The sequence below is a fragment of the Muntiacus reevesi genome, chromosome 5, assembly GCF_963930625.1.
Source record: "Muntiacus reevesi chromosome 5, mMunRee1.1, whole genome shotgun sequence".
In the NCBI taxonomy this organism is placed as follows: domain Eukaryota; kingdom Metazoa; phylum Chordata; class Mammalia; order Artiodactyla; family Cervidae; genus Muntiacus; species Muntiacus reevesi.
The window spans coordinates 9066410-9089830 of NC_089253.1; the positions used below are offsets into that span (position 1 = coordinate 9066410).

At 46.7% G+C, this 23421-nt stretch overlaps 1 protein-coding gene across 5 annotated transcripts in view; it reads left to right on the plus strand.

The window, feature by feature from the left end:
* Nucleotides 1-23421, plus strand: part of ME3 (malic enzyme 3) — a 240920-nt gene that overhangs the window by 117121 nt on the left and 100378 nt on the right. The window lies entirely within an intron of this gene.

Genomic DNA, 23421 nt, shown 5'->3' on the forward strand with positions numbered 1-23421 from the left:
AGAGACTTTACATACACTCCCTGCCCCCACACATTCATCGCCTCCTCCATAATCAACACCCCTCGCTAGAGTGGTCCATCTGTCACAACTCAGGAACCTTCACTGACACCTCATTATCACCCGGAGTCCTTAGAGTACCTTGGAGCTCACTCTTGGTGTCATACATTCTGTGGATCTGGATAAAAGTATTACATAGCCTCACACAGGGTATATTCGCTGCCCTAAAAACCCTGAGCTCTGCCTGTTCATCCCTCCCTCCCCCACCCCGCTCCTGGAAACCACTAAGGATCCTGGCATTTTTGTGTCTGAATTACACGGGTTTCAGTCACTGAGGGGCATGGCTTCTTTTGTTGTTGTTGTTGTTGTTTAGTAAGTTGTGTCCATCTCTTTGCAACCCTGTGGACTATAGCCCGCCAGGCTCCTCTGTTCATGGCATGTCCCAGGCAAGACTGCTGGAGTGGTTGCCATTTTCTTTTCCAGACTGCCTTTTTTAGGGGAGGCTTAAAGATTTACATACAAGCAAGTGAGTTTCTGCTTCATTGAATGTGACCTGCCTTTAGTGTTCTGAAGGAGCAGCTTCCCGGGTAGGGAGGACAGAGGCCACCCTTCCGTCCATGAGCCTGGCTGGGTGTAAGTGGCTGAGAGTGAAAAGGTGGGAAAAGTTGAGTGGTCCTACATGGATGTGCAGAGATTTTATTTTTCTGTTCAAGCTGGAAGCAGATGAGCTTTATTAACTAGAACAGGATGTTCTGAGTTTGACATCCTTTAGCTGAAGGCAGATTTCCCTGGCAGTTCAAACAAACTGATTTTTGTTTCTGTTTTATCTGACTCTGTCCTTTTCCTCTTTTGTCCCTGGCAATCCTAACCATGGTGATCAAAAGAATAGGTGTGGGAGAATTTCCTTACTGAGAAGGAAATCCGTACATACAGGCAGGAGTTGAGCAGACCTTTCCTCAAATAACCTTGTTCTCTCATTAACCTGTAAAATGCACGAAAGCTTGTATTTGCTCACAGAAACACACTCACAGAGAACAAACAAGTGGTTGCCAGTGGGAGAAGGAAGGGGGAGAGGTGAGATAGGGGTATGGGATTAAGAGATATGAACTACTATGTATAAAACAGATAAGCAACAAGGATATATTATACAGCACAGGGGAAAATAGCCGTTGTTTTTTAAAAAATTTAAATGAAATATAATCTATAACAATATCATATCACTGTTGTACACCTGAAACTAATGTATTATTTTAAATCAACTATACTTCAATAAAAATAAAAGCTTGTGTTTGATCAAGCTAAGTTCACTCCCAAAAGAGTGACTTCTTAAGAGATGCTGCAATTAAAGCAAATGCTTTGAAAGGTCCCAGACTAGAGGACGAGCAAGATCATTGTTGTGGAATTTCTTGAAGAAAAGTGAAGGCTGTCTTGCCAGAAAAAACCCCACCACCAGCTGGCCAGCCTCCAAAATCCAGTGTCATATTCATGTCCTTACACCCACAGGAATCCCCCAAATTTCTCAGGTGCCCTGGATGGGTAACACTGAAAACTTTATCTATAAGCTAGTTTCTTAGAGACTAACATTAAATCAACATCCAGGGGTCCCCAACCTTTAGGATCTAATGTCCGATGATCTGAGGTGGAGCTGATGTACTTAATAATAGAAATAAAGGGCACAATAAATGTAAGACACGTGAATCATCCCCAGACCGTCCCCCTCCCCAGGCTGTGTGTTTCGTGAAACTGGTTCCCGATGACACAAAGGTTGGGGACTGCTGCACTAGATCACAGGGATTGGGACTTAGGAAGGAGAGGTTTTGCAAGAATGGGAAAAGGGATAGGAAAGAATAGATCGGGAAGGTTGTGTCTGAGGTGCTGGAGACAGAAGCAAGGCTCAGGCAGGGAGCCCCAGTGTGGCATCAGCATCGTCCAGGTTTCAGGAGGGGACCAAGTGAAAAAGCTAAAAAGACAAAGGGTAAAGTGGGTGGTAAAAGACGGACTTCTCCAACTGGACACAACTTCTCATATGAGCTCCTCTCCTGCACCGAAAACTTGAGGAGGGAAAGGAGCTATGTTTTTTTCTGCCCTGTATCTCCCGTGGCGCCAAGCGTGGTATCTTCACGCCTCGACCAGAGAGAGCACTTAAAGATTGGATTCTGATTAGACTCCATTCAACAAGCACTGATTAAGCGCCATCTTTATGGTTGGCCACCATAAATACATGGAAGACCCAAATGGAATAAGATGGTTTATTCGTGGTCCCTGACCCTAAGGAGTTTACAACCCACCTGAAGAGAGGAGCAGCTCTAAGGTGACATGAACCAGTTAGTAAAGCATGGTATGGATTGACTGGTTTACTTTGAACACATAGAGGTAATTCATTATGTAGGAAGTATCTCCACTGACTTGTTGGTTCTTGATCTAAGTTTTGGGAATAGGATTTTGATTCAAGGTGGGAAGGTGGCCCATTACAGTCCCTGGCATACAAAGATTTATTGTCTGAGTTCTAAGCAGGAGGAGCTGCATAAGCGAGATATGTGGCTGGGACAAACAAGAATCATACAGACTCTTAGAACTGGGAATATAGGAGACACTTCTTCCCTCTTAACAAAAACCCCACATTTTTTTTCCAGTTCTTTCTTCCCCCAGAATGGTCATGTGCTTTGAGAAGTCTTGGTCCTCCCCAACCCCAAGGAGTGGGAGCTAATTAACCCCGAGCCAGTCATGGAGAAGTTCCCTCACCAGTGACAATTCTGGCCCAAGAGCTGGGAGGCCACTATGCCCAAGGACTTCTGGAAAGTTTTCTCATCCCAAGAGAGCTCCTTCTTTCCCGGATGTCCTCCGTCTGCCTGGGAACAGTGACGATCATCCTACAGTCACAAAAACAGTGTGGGGACCAAGCCCTTAACACCAAGGATGGTCATGGAGGGAGCCTGTGTCCTTGGTGACATTTTGAGCCTGCAAATAAACAAATCCTGAGTCGCCTCCCCCTGGACCTCTTGTTAGGAGAAATAAATTTCCTCTTTCCGGCCATTGAGTCAAAGTTTTTCTGTTACCTACAGCTGAGAGCAGTGTTCCTTCCTGATGGGATGTCTGAATCACCTCGCCTAGAACAGTGGCTCAACGATCATTTATTCAGAGCTTCCGATGCCCCAGTTGCTTGAATCAGGCCCCACAACATCTCTTTCAATTTTGTGATATTAGGCCCATTTTCATGAAGAGGAAACTGAAGCACTGGGATTTAATAACCTGAAATAGCTTACACATCTAGTACCCGGTTGAGCCGAGATTCCAACCCCAGCTGCAAAGCCTGTCACGTCCTTCTGAGCCTCTCCTCCCTGGTGAGGGGAGCTTCTCCAGGACGGAGGGCTCACCATCACCTCATGGACCGCGTATGTGAGACCACTCCATCACCTGGGCGGGGAAGGTAAGGCCAACATGAAGCCAAGTGAGGACCTAGGATTGCGCTCCTCGGGGGTCACGGTCATGCTTCTGAGGAGGGGCTGCCGGGAAAGCATTTTGCAAGGAGGATCGTCCTCGGAGGACTACAGAGGAGCGCCCATGGGGCATTGCTGTTAGCTGAAGTCCAGGGAGACGAGAGCCTTCCAGGGTCTGAGATGATGAAGTGAAGGGTTAAAACACAGGACGCCAAGAAAGAGGGACCCATAGGACGTGGAGACGAGTGGGATGTAAGGCGAACGCGAGAGGAAGAACCATAGGTGTGCGCTGGGTGACATGGAGCTCGGGCTCCAGAGCCGCTGCAATGAGCGGATCAGATCAACCGCTGCCGCTGCCTCTGCAGAGGGCTTAGGACCACCGTGGTCACGTGACCTGTGTTCTTGGCATCTCAACCCAGCCGTGAGAAATCAGAAGTGCTCCTGTCCCCGAGTCACAGGGGAGAGGTTCAGAAGTGATGGGCGATGGGCCCAGAGCCTCAGAGCTGGTCAGTGACAGGATTCAAACCCTGGTCTGTCCTGCCCCGCGGCCTCTCCCTCCTTCCACGTGGGAACACCCTCTAGATCTGCCTGGCTGATACTCAGCATTCTCGAGTCATGCATCCTCTCCAGAACAACAGCTCAGCTGACATGTTCCTTAGACTGAATGAAATTGGCAACAGGGATCTGCAGGAACCTGTGTGCGGGGCTGGAGTCCCCCGAGGGGAGATGGGCAACGTGGGGCCACATCAGCGTGCCGTTAGGAGAGCTGGGATTGGCACCTTGCAGCGTCTTCACGCCCGCACAGGCACAGTCTTTTAGGCACGTAACAAGGACACACCGAGCATTCCATGGATCCTGCTCTCGCGATAATGTCCTTGGGTCGCTGTTGAGATATTCGATGGCCCCACACTGAAGCCCACCCCATGCACAGCCAACCGAGATGTTACCTCTGAGCCCCCTGCAGCCCACTCCCCAAAACCCACACAGCTCCCTGCTCTGGGTTCCAAGACAGGCTGAGACATTGACCTCCTCAGAGGACTTGGAGAATAGTTACATTTCTCCAGGGAGTCTTCGGTGAGGCCCTGGCTGTAAAGAGGTGGAATCCATTAGCTCTTAAGAGACCCTTGAGCTCAGCACATCACAATGCCTTTCTTTGCAGCCTGTGGTGAACGGATCATGGAGCTCAAACCAAGGCCTAGACGGGACATGGCACCTCCTCCCCAGGGGCACGAGTCAGCAGAAACAGTAGGACTGGAACTCAGGTCTCCTGGCTCTGTGCAGAGAGAGAGGGGTGTTTCCCACCATTTAAACCAAGCTTAACTTGTGTTACTTTTCTGTGTATAGCACTTTGAAGTTTTAGAATGAATTTAAATACAGTCCCACCAAAGTGCTCTTTGAAACAGAGAGGGCAGTGCTCGTCACATGACAAAATGAGGGATCCAGAGATTGACTCCCCAGGCTGTACAGACTCTTGGAGAGAGAACAGAACCTAGACTTGGTGACTTCCTATTTGCTATTCAGGAGTCCTTCCAATACTGGACTGACTATAAGCATCCAATGGGCAGGAGCCATATTTGTTTAGCTCATCATTTGATACCCAGCACCCAGGACAGAGCCTAGGTACACTCCTTGTTAGGTGAAAGGAAGGATGGATGGAAGGATCAGTAGATAGAACAGGATAAAACAGGATAAAAGAAACTTGGAGTCTTATTTTCCTGATGACTTCTAATAGATCTTTGAGGAGTGAGCTTCTACGATTAATGGCTCCTTACTTAAAGAGCTTTAACTCTAATTTTGTTTAAAATGCATTATGCCCTAATTTTTTAATAGTCATGTAAATTACATTGGATTCCTTTAAATTTTTCAATAGGAAGTCTTGCCGAGGACTGGGAACATAGTAGGCACTTGACAGCTGTCTCTGGAGTTTAATTGGATTTAAAAGTGAGGCTGGAGAGATGAAAGTAGTTGCAAGGAGTTTCCATGTTACTGGAATGATTAAGGAACAGACTTTATTATTTGCAAAATGACTTCATCCCCACATCCAGGCCTGTCAATCGGGGAAGAAGTCAACAGGGAGAATGGAATGAGGTCAGGTCCTGCATTTCCAGAATCTTTGGTTCCAAAGGGTTAATAGCTTTGTCCAGTCCTCACCACGAATAGGCGCAATAGACTGCCCTTGCCTGCTGGTGCAGGATGGACCCAGCATGAGCCAGCCATGCTTCTCGTGTGCAGCCAAGTGGAGGGATTTGGATGTGGGGTTGTCATGGTAACGCTTTCACTGATCAGAAGAATAGATGAAGCTGGAGTAAACTCCTTGGCTTATATGGGGGTGGGAGTGGGCGTAACCAGGAGTGAAAAGCAGAGAAACTTCTCTCTCTCTAGACAAAGATGGTGCAGTAAATTAGAATTCAAGTAGCAGTAGAGAAAATCAGGTAACGTACTGGCTAGCATTAGGGCAAATAGGCAATTAACTGATTTTGATGATCAAACCAAAAATGGGGGGGGGGGGGTGTTTAAGAGTAAACTCTTCCTGAGCCATTGGTTTTAAACTTTTGTCCTAAGAGTCCACTTTAAGAAATTACAGACTCCGGCTTTCTTTCCCAAGGTTCTGATTCATTGCGTCAGGAGTGGAGCGCAAGAATCTCTCTCTTAAAACTGTCCACAATTTATTATTCTGCATGAAATTTATGGACTATATTGGGAGCATGTGGGCCATAATTTCATAAAACCTCCTCTGGGTAAATAGAACATCAGAAATCAAACTCAAGTTGGAGCCAACTCAGCTGTTCTCATCTGATGGGAGAATTTAGGGGAAAATAAAAGCTGTTTTCTACTTAGTCTTAGTTTAGAAACAAAATAGAAACCAGAGTTTAATTAGTCTGTGATTGATGACAGATGAGTTTCTGAAATAAGCTACTGTAGTTTGTATTTTATACTTCCTTTTAATCTTACATTCTACCAAATGCTTTCCTAATTGACAGAAACCAGCAGATGTTTGCTTTGCCTAATGCTCTTTCCTTATTTTGTGTGTGCGTGCTAAGTCACTTCAGTCATGTCTCACTCTTTGCAACCCCATGGACTGTAGCCTGCCAGGCTTCTCTGTCCATGGGAGTCTCCAGGAAACAATACTGGAGTGGGTTGCCATGCCCTCTTCTAGGGGATCTTCCCAACCCAGGGATCAAACCCACGTCTCTTACGTCTCCTGAATTGGCAGGTGGGCTCTACCTGTGAAGTCCTTCCCCATCTTGCCCAACAGCAAATTCCTGCTTACTCTTTAGAATCATCTCAAATATCTTCATCTCTTGCTCCCTCCTTACGTCTCTGTGCCCACACTTTAAAAAAAAATTAACTAATTAAGTTATATATTTATTTGGCTGTGCTGGATCTTAGTTGTGGTATCCAGAATCTCTAATTGTGGCATTCAAAATCTTTGTTGCAGCACGAGGGAACTATTCCCCAACCAGGGATCAAACCTGGGCCCCCTGCATTGGGAGTGCGGGGTCTTAGCCCCAGACCACCAGGGAGGTCCCTCTGTCCCCACACTCTTGCTTTCAGAATATTTTGCTCCTTCTTCTAAGTCTGTCCACAGTGGCCTCCATTACTACTCTGCTGATGAACTTACTCCATTGTTAGCCAGTAGCTATTTACAGATGTGCCCATCAATCTCTGCTCTGACGGAGCTTCTCAGACAGTGTGTCTCATGCACCTCTGTAACTTTGCCTTTTCCCTGTCTTTAGCTCCTAGTATGGCAGTTCCCATCTGCTAGAATGAATGCTTGAGTGAATGGATGAATATATATTCCATAAGTGCAGAGGGTTTTGTCTGTTTTGTTAACTGAAATGAACATACCAAGTGCCCAGAACAGGTCTTGTCACAAAAAGTAATTGTTGAATTAATTCTTGAATGAGTGCTTTAGCTTATACAACCAATTGAAAAGGCTGGACCTGCTATGATTCTCAGTGTACCAGTACAAATTTTTCATCATGGCACCAGGATAAGCACAGTCTTCTGAATAGGTCATGATTAAGCTCCCCACTTGACATTCTTGTTATCTAATAGTTTGAGGTTTAGCTCTATGAACCCAAGGTATTCTAATCAAGAAACAGAAATAGTGTTGCAAGCATATAGCTCATACCTATGTAATCGGATCAAGTTAACTTTTTTCATCCTTACTCATTACGTTTTTCTATTCATGGTAAGCCTGGGATAGCAATGATTCTCTAGGATAGTTTATATGGAATAATAGTAAAAATATCTTCCATTTGTTGAGCACTTACTAAATGTGCCAGGCATTGTACTAACTGCTTTCCATATGTCATCTCGTTTAATTGTCTCAGGCAACTTGATTAGAAAGATTTTATTATCTGTACTTTACAGACAAAGAAACTGAGGCTCATATGTAGTCATTTGCCAAGGTCACTGAGCTACTAACCAGAAGACCTAAGATTTGAGCCTAGGTCCATCTGAGCTTCTGCTCTTGAGCTTCACTGTAACTCTGGAGCTTTGAATTGAGTGGATCTAGTTGGAACTTACTCCTGACTAAAGAAACATATGTTGTTTTCCAGTCGTCTCAGAGCAAATATTTTCTTGGCCTTGAACATTCCTGATCTTGAGTTTTCTCAAGATCTAAAGGCTAAACTCGGTCAAAGTGATAAATTAAATCAAATGTCCCCCACACACACCCTCCCCCATCCCTGCTTAATTACACCTGATGACTGGCTCTTTCATTCATTTGGTTCCAGGCACTTAGCTGTCTCTTGCATTTGCTTCCACTGATCAGGGTCCCTGAGGTTTGCACATATGTTTTCCCAGTGAACTTTTGTCCTCTCTGAAAACTGCATTCTGCTCCCTTTTATCAGATTCCAGCTTTCATGACTAATATGCGGTGATAACTCCAGAACTGTTTACACGACAAATTAAAGTGGGCAGAATCTTCCACTTACAAATTGCTTCAAGATAGGGCTCAGATGTCTGCCCATAGAGTCGTCTCCTATGTGCTAGCATAAAATGAATCTGAGCTTGCACAGCTTCGGCTGGCCCTTGGCTTAGAGGTCTGTTGTTTCTCGACAGGGTTCTGCACTCCCAGCCTGTTTCTCAAACTGAGGCGACAGAGATTTATGACTCACTTGGAAAAAATTATGCGGGGCTACTTCTCCAACCTGCTTCGGAAAAACAGGATGTTTCTCTCTCTCCATCTTGCACATACCTGTAAACAAGCGACTCATTGGCAGGGCCTCTGAGTCAGAGGTATAGCAGTTTCAGACTCTCAGGCCTGATGGTTATTTGCTTGGATAAATCAGAAGTTCGTGTCAGAACAGAGCCATGTTCCAAAAACTTATTGCCCACAGACCCAGATTAACTCGAGGCCTTCCAGATGGCAGGAAGGTGTGTGTTTGTTTTATAAAGTGGAGGCATGTGTGGGTCTCTGCCACGTTCCCAGCCATAAAAGAAAGTGAAGAGTGCTAAGTGCGACTTCTTGGGGGAAACGGGGCCTGACGTCTCTGTGATTATTATTTTTGGAGGAGTAAATATTTCAGTAGAAAAAGAAACTCCTTTGTACCAACTCTGAGTTTTCTTGGCATGTTTTAATATTTTCAAGTAACAGCTGAAACCACGCTAACCTTCCCCGTTCTAATTGGAAGCGTCTGTGAGTTGCAAAATTAGAATTTTCAGATTCTGAAGTGATTTGCTATTTGGACAGGGGTGTCAGTTTCAGCTGAAATGTTCATCTATGGGGCCTTTTTCCCCTCCTGATTATAAATTGTTCACTCAGCTAATGATGTGATGGAAATACACTCTTCATCAACTTTCCATGTACACATGCTTTCTTAAAAATGAGAACCACACTTTCCTTTCAGTTTCTTATTCTACACCTTATCAGGATCCTTCTGGTTCAAAGAGAACAGATGGAGAAATTCCCCCAACCCTTGGAATTCGACTTGAACAATTTTCTCCTGCCAAAAAGCATCTCATAATCAAAGACATCAGAGCAGCAAACGATATTTGCAAATTCCAGGAAGAAAAAAAATAGTTGAAGCACTTAGAAACTTATTCCAGTTTTTCTCTATGTTAATAGGAGCCTGTCTATTAGAGGGCCTAGTGTTTTACAGATATCTTCTGAAGCTTCAGCAAGAAAGACATGAAAGCGTGGTGACTTCTTAACCTGCTTGCCTTACGACTTAGGCTACTTTCTGTCTCAGTGAGGTTGCCTCAAGGACCCTCAGGACTCCCAGGTGTGAATGAGAATGAAGCCAGCTCCCTGGGCTCACGGTGATGAGTAAATGGTGGAGCATTTGTAAAATGCTCCCACTGGGAGCTGTCTTAGTCCATTCTGGCTGCTGTAGCAAGATACCACAGACTGAGTGGCTTATAAACAACAGAAATTTATTTCTGCAGTTCTGGAAGCTGGAAGTCTGAGATCAGAGCACTGGCATGGTCAATGGCATGGATGAGGGCTCGCTTTTTGTAGTAGACTTGTCCTTTTATCCTCACGTGGCAGAAGGGGTTAGGGAACCCTTCAGAGCCTCATTTATAAGGGCGCTAATCTCATTCAGGAGGGCTCCACCCAAAGGCCCCACCTCCAGCATAGGGAGCGACACATTGAGATCATAGCAGGAATGAAACAAATACTGGTTTCTTCTCTTTCTCTCTTTCCTACGTTTTACTTACCACAACTGAGGTAAAAATGACATGACTTACTTGAGGCCAAAGATCAGGCCCCCAAGGAGCCAAGACAAGCCTGAGTTTTACAGGCTTAGAGCCTTGAAGGCTCCATCCTCTGTCTGGATTCAACACCCACTCTGCAGTTTGGCACAGGCTATGTTGTAGATTGTTTCAAAAGTCATAGAGAGCAAAAGACTGTTGGTGCTACTAGACTCTTCACAGATGCTTGTTGCCAATACGGCTAGTATTAATGACTTTAAAGACCACACTGGGAAATGATTCAAATTATACCACCAGAAAAATGACCCTGACTTTCCTTGCTAGGTTCCCAGTAAATGTTTGCAGTATTGAATTTAATAGGCTGGACCTATAGTTCTGTAAGTTTTTGAGAGTGAAAAGGAAACACAAATAATTGTGTCAAGACACAGGCAAACCAGAATACGTGCTCACCCTACTTAGGAACCACAGCATGCATTTCTGTGTCTCTTGGAGAGAAACTGATATTCGTTCATTTGAGAAACACATCTTACATTCCAGTTTAAGATTTTTCAAGAGGCTACTTGTGACCTAATTTTATTTAATGCTTATATTGGCTTAGTGAGATGGATTTAACTATTAACTAGAGCCCCGTTTTAGTAATGAGTAACTGACACTCAGTGAGGCTAGTAATTTGCTAAGGTTGCACGGTGAATAAGGGTAAGACCTGGGATTTGAGTCCAGGTCTGTCTACCTGCAAATTCATGCTCTTGGACCCATTCTAGGTCTAACATTCAGGGGTTGCTAGATTATGTCATTGTTGTTGTTGTTGTTGTTTAATACCTAAGTGTCTGACTCTTGTGACCCATGGACTGTAGCCCGCCAGACTCCTCTGTCCATGGGATTTCCCAGGCAAGAATGCTGGAGTGGGTTGCCATTTCCTTCTCCAAGGGATCTTCCCAGAACAGGGATCGAACCTAGGTCTCCTGCATTGGCAGGCAGGTTCTTTAGCACTGAGCCATCAGGGAAACCCAGATTATGTCACAGGACCATAGATTTTTAGAGGTTATGTGATCTACCTTCTATTGACACATTTTTCAGATGGGGAAGCAAGCTCAGAGACATCTTACAACTTTTTAACACTCACAGAGCTGGATGTACTAGTGGAAATTTTCTAGTGCCCTTTTCCCAGTCACTCCATTCCCGCACAGAGAAGAAGAGAAAGGAGTCTGTTCAGAGATTCCCTTCTGGAGTGGACACGATGTTTATAGGGCTGTAATGGGGGGGACCCATGGACATTAGTGAAGGTGGAGGACATGGTTCCTTCTCTTAAGATGCTTCAGGTCTACTTGAAAGAAACAGCAGCAAGAGAGGGTGAGAGGGAAGGGCCCAAGTGCCCCAAAGTGGGGGCTCCCCGCCCAGCTCTGCCACTCTGTCACTATGACTGAGCCATCCAGAGGTTGCCTATTCCATCATCTCCCCATCCTCCAAGCGCATCTCTATTGTTCCCCGTTATACTCTGTTTTCTTTTTTCCTAGTCTGCCTAGAACAAAAAAACTCCACTGAAACAGAGGTAAAGCCCCATTCTTCCTTATTTCCCAGGATCCCAGCGCCGTGCTGGCGGCCAAAGCTGCATGCCTGAAGCCAGCGCCGGGGGCAAGGCAGGCGGTACCCTCAAGGAAGCCCCGCCCCGCCCAGCCCCGCTGCGGGAGTCTAGTGGCTGGTCGGAACTCCAGTTCCCACCTTTACGCCTCACTGCGAAGACAGGCACCCTCCCTTACTGTCATCTTGGAGGGCCAGGAGGAACGGGGGCCATCTCGGGGTGGGAGGGACAGCTGCCCGCCTCCGAGGGAGACAGGGGGAAACAGCAGGGGCGGTAGGAGGGCCGGCAGGCGAGCGATGGTTCGGTGGGTTAAAAGAGTCAAAATGTCCCTCTAGATGGAAACTAAAACCAAGGCAGGCTTGTGAGTGACCTGCCACGGATAGGTGTTCCCCCGGCCCTTTATTCACACTCCCCCACGGACGTTTCGCAGAACCAGGGGAGAACGTGATGCTTACACTCCTCCCGGGCAGGGCGGCTACCTCGCAGCATCCTCAGCCTCTGCCTCGCTGGGTGCTGGGCCGCCAGGCCCTGGGACTTCTCCGACCTACTTTCTCCAGCTGCGCTGTTGAGACCAGGAGGCTACTGCTAGGCTTTAAAAATAGCCTCTTACGTGCTTTTGGAGGCCAGGTTTCCTTGCTGCCAAAAATGTGCGGAATGGTGTCCTGTGGCAACAGCGAGCCTTTGTTCCCAAGTTGAAAGTTCACGTCCCTCCTCCTGAGCCCTGCCTCGGTGGTTTGCCTGATGTCACTGACCCTGCTTTAATTAAGTCCTTTTTTTGTTAGACTTGGTGCCAGGAAGCCTAAATGAATGTTGTCTCTTTGAGTGGGTTTTGTGTTTTTTTTCTCACACTTCTATTTTAGGAAACTTCTAAGGGCCCCTCCTCTGCAGGCGGAGATAAGGGCTAAGAGTCTTTTTCTCAAGAAAGAGCATTCTCCTAAGTGAGCGGTTATCTTTGTTTTTCTTTCTAAGTGTAACTGAATTCTAAAATTCAGGAGAATTTTCTGGCTCCTGATGAAAAGTGGAGATAGTGTTGTCATTTACAGGCCTTTCTCAGTGGGAGGAAACCTCTCCTGCACTTGGCCCTGACAAAATTCCAACAGACTGAGTTTTAAGACAGGTTCAGAAAAGAAATCAGGATCACCCCTGCTTGTGGGCACTGCGCAAAAATTGGATACTGGTGTCCTTAGCTTCCCTGTAACAAAGTACCACAAACAGAGTGGCTGAAAACAGCAGAAATTCATCGTCCCACAGTTCTGGAGGCTGCAAGCCTGAAATCAAGGTGTCAACAGAGCTGAGGCCTCTCTGAGATCTGTAGAGGAGAGTCCTTCCTCCTAGCTCCTGTAGTTTGCAAGTGGTCCTTGACACCCCTTGGCTTGTAGACACCCCACTCCAATCTCTGCCTCCATCACTGCATGGCCATCTTCTCCCTGTATGTCTCTGTCTTCACCTCTTTTCATAAAGACACTGGTCATTTTGGATGAAATGTGTGCATGCTCAGTCGTGTCCAACTCATTGTGACCCCATGGACTGTAGCCCATCAGGCGCCTCTACCCATGGAATTTTCTAGGCAAGAATATTGGAGTGGGTTGCCATTTCCTACTCCAGAGGATCTTCCCTACCTAGGGAATGAGCTCGTGACTCCAGTGTCTCCTACATTGGTAGGCGGATTCTTTGCCGCTGAACCACCTGGGAAACCCCATTTTGAATGAAAACCCTCCCTAAAGACCTCATCTTTTTTTTTTTTTAAACCTGGAGAAAACCATAATTCTGAAAGATACATGGACCCCAGTGTTCATTGCAGCACTATTTACAATAGCTCCAACAAGGAAACAACCTGAGGACCTCATCTTAATGATGTTTGCAAAGACCCTGTTTCTACAGAAGGTACCAGGGGCCAAGCACGATCGTTGTGCCTGATCTGTTATTTCACTGAATCCTCACAGAAGCGCATTGAGATAGGTGTTATCGTAAGTCCAGTTTCTAACTGAAAATATAAAGGCTCAGCTCTGTCTCATTTCAGCACCCACATTCTGGACCGCTCAGCACACCCAGCACATGTTTGTCTTCTGGAGCAGCTGCTGTGGCTTGGCCCTATGCTGAGCCCCAAGGTTACCGCTGTGAACAAGACCGACGCCGTCCTGCCCTCGGAGAACGTACCGTCTCGAGGGAGGAGCTGTGCACTGAGACATACCTTCCTAAAGAACAGCCACTAACCTGCAAGGCTATAGCGCCGGCTCCAAACAGGAATTCTCCTCCTCAGCTGTCACCGCCTGAGCTCTGTTGTGGGAACAGTGATTGCCGAGATGAAGAGTAACGAGAAGATCCTCCACGAAGGAAGGCTCTCGCCCCTGCCTTACCCAGACCGCCAGTATCTCGGTTTACGTAACGGGCATCTCTGAAAGATGTTGTGGCTAGATGATGCTGTGGAACACACAGCCCCGAAAGCTTATTCGTGCTTCTGCATCATGACCCGAGCATCACCTGGGGCCTGTGCTCAGCGTCGTCCCCACTCCAGGCCCGGGTCCTGAGGGGGCCTCCTCTGGAACAGTACCGACGGCCCCGGCGAAGGAGCAGACGGTGAATCACACACTAGCTTTCAACACGCACCCCTCAGTGTCAGGTCAGACCTGGAGCAAACATGTCTTTTAGGCCAAATGAGTTAAGTATGTGAGAGAATAAAGGAGGTATTTCATTTTTGTTAGGCATGAATCCTTTTCCCTGGCCACATATTTAGCCCAGAGCTCCATGAGAGAGAGGGCTGCCTTCCCATCTCCGGCTACTCCTTCTCAGGCCCTGATGTCCAAGCATTGGCTGAGAAGGAACCTGGGTTCTGGTTCTAGAAACCAAAGTAGGAAGGTCCAAATTTGTAAAAGCTGTAAGTCAGGGGACAGTGATTTATGTTCCTGAACAACTCTCTGCAGTCTCCCTTTAAACAGTAACCCACCTTCAATGCAGGAAACCCAGGTTCCATCCCTGGGTGGGGAAGATCCCCTAGAGTAGACCATGGCAATCCACTCCAGTATCCTTGCCTGGAGAATCCCATGGACAGAGGAGCCTGGCATGCTATAGTCCATAGGGCCTCGAAGAGGTGGACACAACTCACAACTTTTCAGGAATGTTCTGTAAAGTAGGGCATATATTCATTTAAGCATAGGTTGGCAGCTTGCAGGATCCTTTATATATATATTTATTTTTTCTTCCCTGAAATTTCAAAATTGTTTCCCTGAAGTAAATAGGAAAAACAGGGAAAGTAATCAGTAGCCAAAGTTATTTTTGTTTTTTTTTTTCTTGTTCCAGTTGAGGGCTGTTAACATGAGAGATTCCCATGAGTGCCTCTCAAACGGAGGCCCATCATCACAGCACCAGGAGCAGCCAAGGGCGTCTGTTCTGATTGCTCAGAGGAGTCCTTAGCCTTGATGAGTACTCAGCTTACTGTAGCTCACTGCAGGGTGCTCAGCACCTAGGGGTTCCCCGGGGCAGCCTGCAATTCACTCAAAAGCTGGGAGTGCCTGTGCATCTCAGCGGAGCCAGGCCCAGTGCTCCCTGGAGCTCCCCGCCTTCCTGCCTCCTTTTGTGTCCCAGAATAGACCAAGAGCATCACACCAGTCAGGGCAGCATCTCACACGGCCGCATTCAGGGAAGGGGGCGGGGTTGTGGGGGAGGGAGGCTTCTTTTCACGGAGAGAAGACTGAAACAGACCGAGAGCAAATTGTCACCCAAAACACTACCCCATTCAGCCGGAAAAGGCCGCCAGAAAACCAGAGAGGCCAGCACGCTTAGACCACCCCCGCCCCCGCTCAGAATCCCCATAGAACTCCTGGGATTCTCACAGCTGTCTGACCTGTCCCAAGGTCGGACAGCTCTGAGGAATCACGTGTCTGCAGGCCTTTACACTGTGCAGAGTGTGTGTCAACTCATCTTGCTTGGTCCTCGAGGTCACTCCGTAATGGAGAAGCCACCATTCCCATTTTACTGAAGGGAAAACTGAGACATGAAGAGTTGAAGTCAGTTCAGTTCAGTCACTCAGTCGTGTCCAACTCTTTGCGACCCCATGAACCACAGCACGCCAGGCCTCCCTGTCCATCACCAACTCCCAGGGTCCACCGAAACCCATGCCCATTGAGTCGGTGATGCCATCCAACTATCTCATCTTCTGTCGTCCCCTTCTCCTCCTGCCCTCAATCTTTCCCAGCATCAGGGTCTTTTCAAATGAGTCAGCTCTTTGCATCAGGTGGCCAAAGTATTGGAGTTTCAGCTTCAACATCAGTCCCTCCAATGAATATTCAGGAATGATCTCCTTTAGGATGGACTGGTTGGATCTCTTTGCAGTCCAAGGAACTCTCAAGAGTCTTCTCCAACACCACAGTTCAAAAGCATCAATTTTTCGTGCTCAACTTTCTTCACAGTCCATCTCACATCCATACGTGACCACTGGAAAGACCATAGCCTTGACTAGACAGACCTTTGTTGACAAAATAATGTCTCTGCTTTTTAATATGCCGTCTAGGTTGGTCATAACTTTCCTTCCAAGGAGTAAGTGTCTTTTAATTTCATGGCTGCAATCACCATCTGCAGTGATTTTGGAGCCCAGAAAAATAAAGTCAGCCACCGTTTCCACTGTTTCCCCATCTATTTGCCATGAAGTTGAAGTGACTGGTCCCAAATCACACACATGAAGGAGCCACGTTTCCGAACTCCCAGGAGTCCTGTGTTTAAACCTCACCTCTGCCTTCACATCGCTTCCGTCTGAATCTCATCTACAGAATGGGGAGGAAGCCCGTCTGAGAGTGTTGCGTGAGAAATAAGACGATGTACATAAAGGGCTAAACAGGGTTCCAGAGATATCAAAGAGCCTGTTCAGTGGATGGACGGATGGTTGAATGACAGAGTGGATGAATATAGCTCTTCCGTGACGTGTATTCCCTTCCCAGCTGCCCTTGATCTCATCCTTATTGAACACTAATACTTGCAGGGAACATGGAAACTTTTAGTCCCAACAGTGCATCACCAAAGAACTCCATTTTGCCCTCATTCGGTGACCCTCATAATGCAAGATTTTCTACCAAACTTTGATTGCCTTCCTGTTTCACCAAAGGCACACTTCACCATCAACCCTAGTTCCTGACAAACATGCACATTGACTTGGTATCAGTCTCACTAAAATATGAATTAATAATTAGCTCTGAGTGTTTACTGAGCACTTAAAATGAGCAGTTCCTCACTAGGCATTTCGCCAGCATCTGGATGCTGACTCCCCAGCCTGCACTCCTAACCACTAACTACACCAACCCAGCAACTCTTAGAGCTGCCTGTTTGTTGGGTACTTACTGCATGCCAGCAGGCGCCTTAGTAAACTCTTTAAATATGCGTTGTCGTAGTTGATCCTTATAACAGGCATGAAGCAGCTACTGTCACGTTCTCCATTTTACAGATAAGTAACTGCAGCTTGGGGAAGGGTAACCTGTCCACAGCCACTCGGCCAGTGAGGAGCGAAGGCAGGCAGGCTCTGAACCCAGATGCTGTGGCCGCAGAGCACATACATTTAACCCCTCCTCTCTGCTACCTCCCCTTGCCATTTTTCTGAACTTCTCTGGAGTCGTTTGCACCCTCATCACTCTTAGTGATCGGTTTTATTGGAAGTGATCCCTGAAAATCCCCATGCCAGTGCCCAGGACTGTATGGGCTGGAGATCTCTGGTGAGACTGAGCAGGTGTGGGTCAGCGCTCCTTCCAGGCTCTGAAGTATTCTTCCTGAAGCCACTAAGAAGGAGGGCAGAGAAGTGAGCCTCTGCAGTTCTCACTTGGTCAGAACCTCATGACAGCAGAGATGAGAACCAGCCCCATCACCATGTATTGCTGGAAAAACTAATGCCGCTCCCTGCCCCTCCTTTGAGTGGAAGTAGTTAAACCTGGAAATAGGTTGCTGAGGGCATCTAAGAGGTCTTCTTCGCTGGAAATACCTGCTTTTTGAGCTGGTCTAGGTGCAATTTGGGTAGGAAGTGGAGGGATGGGCAAGGGATTTCCCCCTAGGATCCCGCCGGAACCCACAGTCCATTTATTTAACCTCATAATCCCTCACTCTGCACATTTTACTTCCTCACCAACATGCATCAAGAGAAATCTTTCATCAGTGGTCCCAATGAGCGTCTATGATGCTCCCATTTTGATCCTTGTCCCTACCTCTTTATTGGGAACAAAGTCTCTGGAAAGAATAGGCAGTCTGGGGCAACAGAAAGAGCACTGGACTCAGCACCTTGGTTCAAGCAGGTTCTGCTGCTTGTGAGCTGTGTGACCTCAGGCAAATCACTTCACCTCTCTGAACTTCCATGTCTTCATTTATATAGTGAGGTCTTTGGACTGGATATCTCAAAATCCTCTTCCAGGGCAATTCTTTGGGGAAGACAGGTGGCTGTGAGTTATGTAAGAAGTGGAAATGCACTTTGAGAAGTCATTAAAAGCTGTTAATATATTTCAGTTTTATTTTTGCACTGTGATCTCTGCAGAGCATAAAATTATATATGCAAAAAAGGAAAAGAAAGTCATGTTTTGAAATTTTTGTAGCTCAAACCTCAGTTTAAAAGCATTCATTTGAAATGTCCCTCCATCCTGTTCTTATCTGCCACAAAGAGAGCCTATTTTAATGTAGCCGATTATTTCCATAATCATACTTTTCCTGTGTTTAGAATTAATCATATGAGAGCTAAGGTCTAAAATGGTGCCTGAATCTTATCCTTTAACATGTGAGGTTTTTGCTAAACATCATTACTAAGCCTCTATCTGGTAAAAAGTAATGTTGAAAAGAGGAGTTGTTTGGCTCTAAGGGACATTTCCAAAACAGGTCAGGGTTAAGAACTTCTAGAGGCCAGGAATGCGTCATAAGGATTAATTAAAGTGAGTAAATGACTTCCCCAAGGTCACTCGATGAGTCATCAGTGAGCCTTGGGCTGAGACCTGGTTTTTCCAGCCGGAAAGAATGGGCCCTTTTGTTAGCATTGTTGTTCCACGTGACTAGCTCCAGACGACCTGGCGGGGGAGGGGTGCAGAAATTGCTTATGAATATCAGAGCTGCAGCTGTGGAAAAATAGAAGCTAAGGAAGTTCACAGTACCTAACAAGGCCTCCTCAGACTAAACCTCAGAGCAGCAGCTGGTTTGGAAGTAGAGAGAAGGTGGTTCTTTGAAAGGTCCCAGGCATACAGGCTCAACTTGGCCTGCTTACCCTGCCTCTGACACCAAGGCAGATGCGTGCGTGCGTGCTAAGTCACTTCAGTCGTGCCCTACTCTTGCGACCGCATGGACTGTAGCCCACCAGGCTCCTCTGTCTACAGTCTTATCCAGGCAAGAATACTGGAGTGGGTTGCCATGCCCTCCCCCTGGGGATCTTCCCAGCCCAGGGATCGAACCCGCGTCTTCTGCATTGCAGGCAGGTTCTTTACCACTGAGCCACCGGGGAAGCCCCCAAGGCAGGTACCAGTATTTAAACTTCAGGATGCCCACCACGTGTGACTGTTTCTCTCATCCGGGGCAGTCTTTGAAGTTCATTATTATCAACACACTATGATCTTTTTCCAAACTCAAACTGCATAGAGATGATCTTTAGCAACAAGTTCCAAGAAACCAATCTGATTCTTTTTTTTTGTCTTGATGGATACAACTAAGTGCCCTATGGTCATTTTAGAGTAGCCCAGAAAATGCCTGGAACTTGCTCTCAAGCCTAATGGGTAAGTTAATTCGAAGACCCACATCGTCCCCAGTCAACATGGAAAGAGCCTGGCAACTCCCAAGTCTTAGGCTCTGGAATTTTCCTCCCCACTGGCCTGCCCCCTGCCTTCATAGATGTATTTCCCCACTCTGAGCCATAAGCACAGCCCAATGCCGCCCAGCCCAGCACACTGATTCCATGAGCATGATACAACATAGCCCACATGAAGGTTTCTTTCACTCCAGCTTACACCCAACTTATACCCAACTCTATACCTTTCATCTTCATCACTCAGCCTTCAACCATCTTTGTAGTTCACTTACTCACTTCTTCAAAAATTATGTATGAGTATCTATTATGGACTAGGTCTGGGTATACAGTGGTCAACAACAATAGAATAAATGCTTACCTTGCCCCCAATGAAGCTTACAGTCTAATGGGAGTAGCATATTAACTAAATAACTGTAATAGGTTTGTGTGTGTAAGGATGGGATACTTGAGAATTATAACAAGGAGCCCCAAATTTGACTCAGAAGTCATCTGGAAAATAAGTAGGAATTAACTAAGCATATTGATAGAATGCAGAGAAGCAAAGGGTGCCAGGCAAAGGGAACAGTGTATGAACTGGCCATAGACTAAGAAAATCATGACACATGGAGGAATGGAAAGAAGGCCAGTGTGGTCAATGACTAGGGGAAGAAATAAGGATAAAGTGAAGAAGTTGTCAAGGGCCAGACCGTGCAGGGCCTCATAGGTGGACCAGACTAAGGACTTGAGTCTTTGTCCCAAGAACCATGGAAAGACATGAAGGATATTTATCACAGGGGATAACAAAGTAAGGTTTTGGAGTTTTCTGTGGTCTAATGGTTAGGATTTGGTGATTTCGCTGCTGTGGCCCAGCTTCAATCCCTAGTCAGGGAACTAAGAGCCTGCAAGTTGAGAGGCATAGCCAAAAACACAGTAAAGTTTTGATTTCAAGAGCATCACTCTTTCTTTTGTATACATACTAGATTAGGTAGAGACAAGAGAGGATGTCACAGATTTATTGTGGTTCTTTAGGGAGCAGCTATATTGGGAGTCTGGACCAGGTCGGTGGTGTCATGGGTGAAAGAAGTGTATGAACCAGGAGCTAATTCCAGAGCAGAAGTGAAGGACTTGGAAGGGGTTATATAAAAGGGAAAAATGACAGCGTCAAAGATGCTTCCAGGGGTCTGGGATTGTTAAACTACATGCCTGAGGGAAATAGTTACTGAGAAAGGGAGCAAGGGAGGAGAATCAGGTTTGTCTTGGGTTTTTGTTCTGTCTTGTCTTTGGATCATAGCGATGCAAGTTTAGATCATAATTTGGTTTTGGACAGGTGAAGTTTAAAGTGCCTTTGAGACATACAAAGGGAGATGTCAGGCAGGCAGTTAAATGTAAATGTCTAGAGCAACGGCACTAAAATCAGCGGCACATTTCCTCCCCAGGGAACCTTTACCGATGTCTGGAGAGGTTTTTTGCTCTCACAGAAGTGTGTGGGGCGCTGCCGACATCCAGTGGGTAGAGACGGGGATGCTGCCCAGCATTCTGCAGCGTGCGTGACGTCCGCACCCTTCCCAGCCAAAGATTATCCCACCCAAAGTGTCGGTAGTACCAAAGATGAAAAACTCTGGGCTGCAGATCTTTGCGAGTCACTGGCCAAACGCCTTGGGCACTGATGAGATCATATAGGGAAAGAGGCAGAATGAGAAGGAGAGCCGGGCAGTGCAAATTTGGGAGGAACTCTAACACCTACTGGCGGGATGATCCAGCAGGAATGTACTAAGAAGGAGCAGCCTGAGAGGCAGAAGAAAAAAAGCAAGAGTGGGGTCACAGGAGCCAGAGGCTTCAAGTGTCAGATGCTGCTGAGAAGACTAAGGAGACGAAGACTAGAAAGCTGCTTGTGTTTCTAGAGTGGACGTCATCCGTGGTCTTGGCAAGAGCCGTGTTGGCAGCACATTATTAAGTAAAGACACATTTCAGTGAAAGATGAGAAAATGGAGGCAGCTAGTGTAGACAGCTCTTCCAAGAAGAGTAGCTATGGGAGGGAGGAGAAGGAAGACTCAGTCTTGGCAAGGAACGTGGAAGTCAAGAATTGTTTGGAGTTCAGTGCTGTTTTTCTTGTTTTATTTTGTTTAAATTTTTTATTATGGATGGTGTCTAACATAGATAAAGTAAGCAGGCTATTATAATAGACCTCACTGTACCCTGAATTCTGTGAACTCTGGATTGTTTTGTTTCTCAGAAGAGTAATTTTTATTTTTTGTTGTTGTTGTTCAGTTGCTGAGTCGTGTCCAACTCTTTGTGACCCCAGGAACTGCAGCACGCCAAGCTTTCCTGTCCTTTACTAGCTCCTGGAGTTTGCTCAAATTCATGTCTGTTGATTTGGGTGAAGTCATCCAACCATCTCATCCTCTGTTGCCCTCTTCTCTTCCTGCCCTCAGTCTTCCCAGCAGCAGGGTCTTTCCCAGTGAGTCCACTCTTCACATCAAGTAGCCAAAGTATTGGAGCTTTAGCTTCAGCATCAGTCCTTCCAATGAATATTCAAGGTTGATTTCTGTTAGGATTGACTGGTTGGATCTCCTTGCAGTCCAAGGGACTCTCAGAGTCTTTTCCAGCAGCACAGTTCAAAAGCATTAATTCTTTGGTGCTCAGCCTTCTTTTTGGTCCAACTCTCACATCCATACATGACTACTGGAAAAACCATCACTTTGACTATACAAACCTTTGTTGGCAAAGTGATGTCTCTGCTTTTTAATGTGATGTCTAGGTTTGTCATAACTTTCCTTCCAAGGAGCAAGCCTCTTTTAATTTAATGGCTGCAGTCACCATCCACAGTGATTTTGGAGTCCAAGTAGGCTGGACTGAAATTCCAAACTCTGTCCCTACTGATGGGCAGCAGTGGAAATCTCTGCTGGATTCTTCCACTGTCCAGCTGCAGTTTTGTTTTTTTGCCAGACCCTTGGGTATGTACAGTTGAATCGTCAGCCAGTTATTTGGGCAGGTTTTATACACAAACTTGGATGTTCATCCTCTCTGCCTCTCCTTCCCTTCCAGAACTTTCCCCTTCACTTTCTGAGTGCTCTTCCAGCTCCAACTCACTTCTCTGACACCTCAAGCTAGTAGGACTGAGGTTTTCTGCTACCCTAAGTTACTTGCGTGTTAGACTGCCCTCAAGTAAAAGCCCCAAATTGGCAACTCTCAAAGGGTATAGTTCCTGCTTTCAGAGATGGATTCCTCTCCAGTTTCTGTCTGCTTCAGGCTCTGTAATTTTCACTGGAACAGGAGGATTGGCTGTGGATACGGAAGTGTATAGGTTCGCTGGTGGGAAACTGACAGAGATGCTTCCTGAGACATCACAGACATGGTCACTAGGGCCGTGAGAGGAAAGGTGAGGCAGTTGGAGGCTTGAGAGCAGAGAAGTTGACACAGTCTTTGCAAAGAGTGAAAGGACTGAATTTTGGTCAGAGAAACACTGCAGGCATGGAGGCTGGTCAATGCTGAGAGTCTGTGTGGGCTGACGCCAAGAGTGGATGGTGGTGCGATCAGTCTGCCCTGTAGCAGGACTGGCTCATCTGCCCTCGGCGGCCTGGCTGGGAAGGCCCAGGGAGCAGAAAGTGGGTTTTCTTAAGGGTGAGGGTTTCACAAGACTGGTGGGACCAGAGAACAGGGCCGTGGTGTTTACAGTGTTGACGAGGGCTTGACTTCAGTAATGGGTCACAACATCCAAGCACCTCGTGAAGCCGTGGCAGCCGTTTGGGGGAAGCACTCTGATTTAGGCAGGGCAAGTAGAACAGGGAACCATGCCCCAACACACACTTCCCCAACCCTCTCACCCTGGCAAAAACAGACTGTGTGTTTGGGCTTGGGTACTTCACAAGTCAAAGGAGCCTCTCTCTTGGGTGCATTGGTCAGGAAAAACAAGGTGCGTTGGAAGGGGAGAAGGAAGTGGTCCAAACCACTTGCCACCCTCTGCACCACCCATGACCTCCCCACCAGACACACATGTCCTCTCACCACTGATCCCA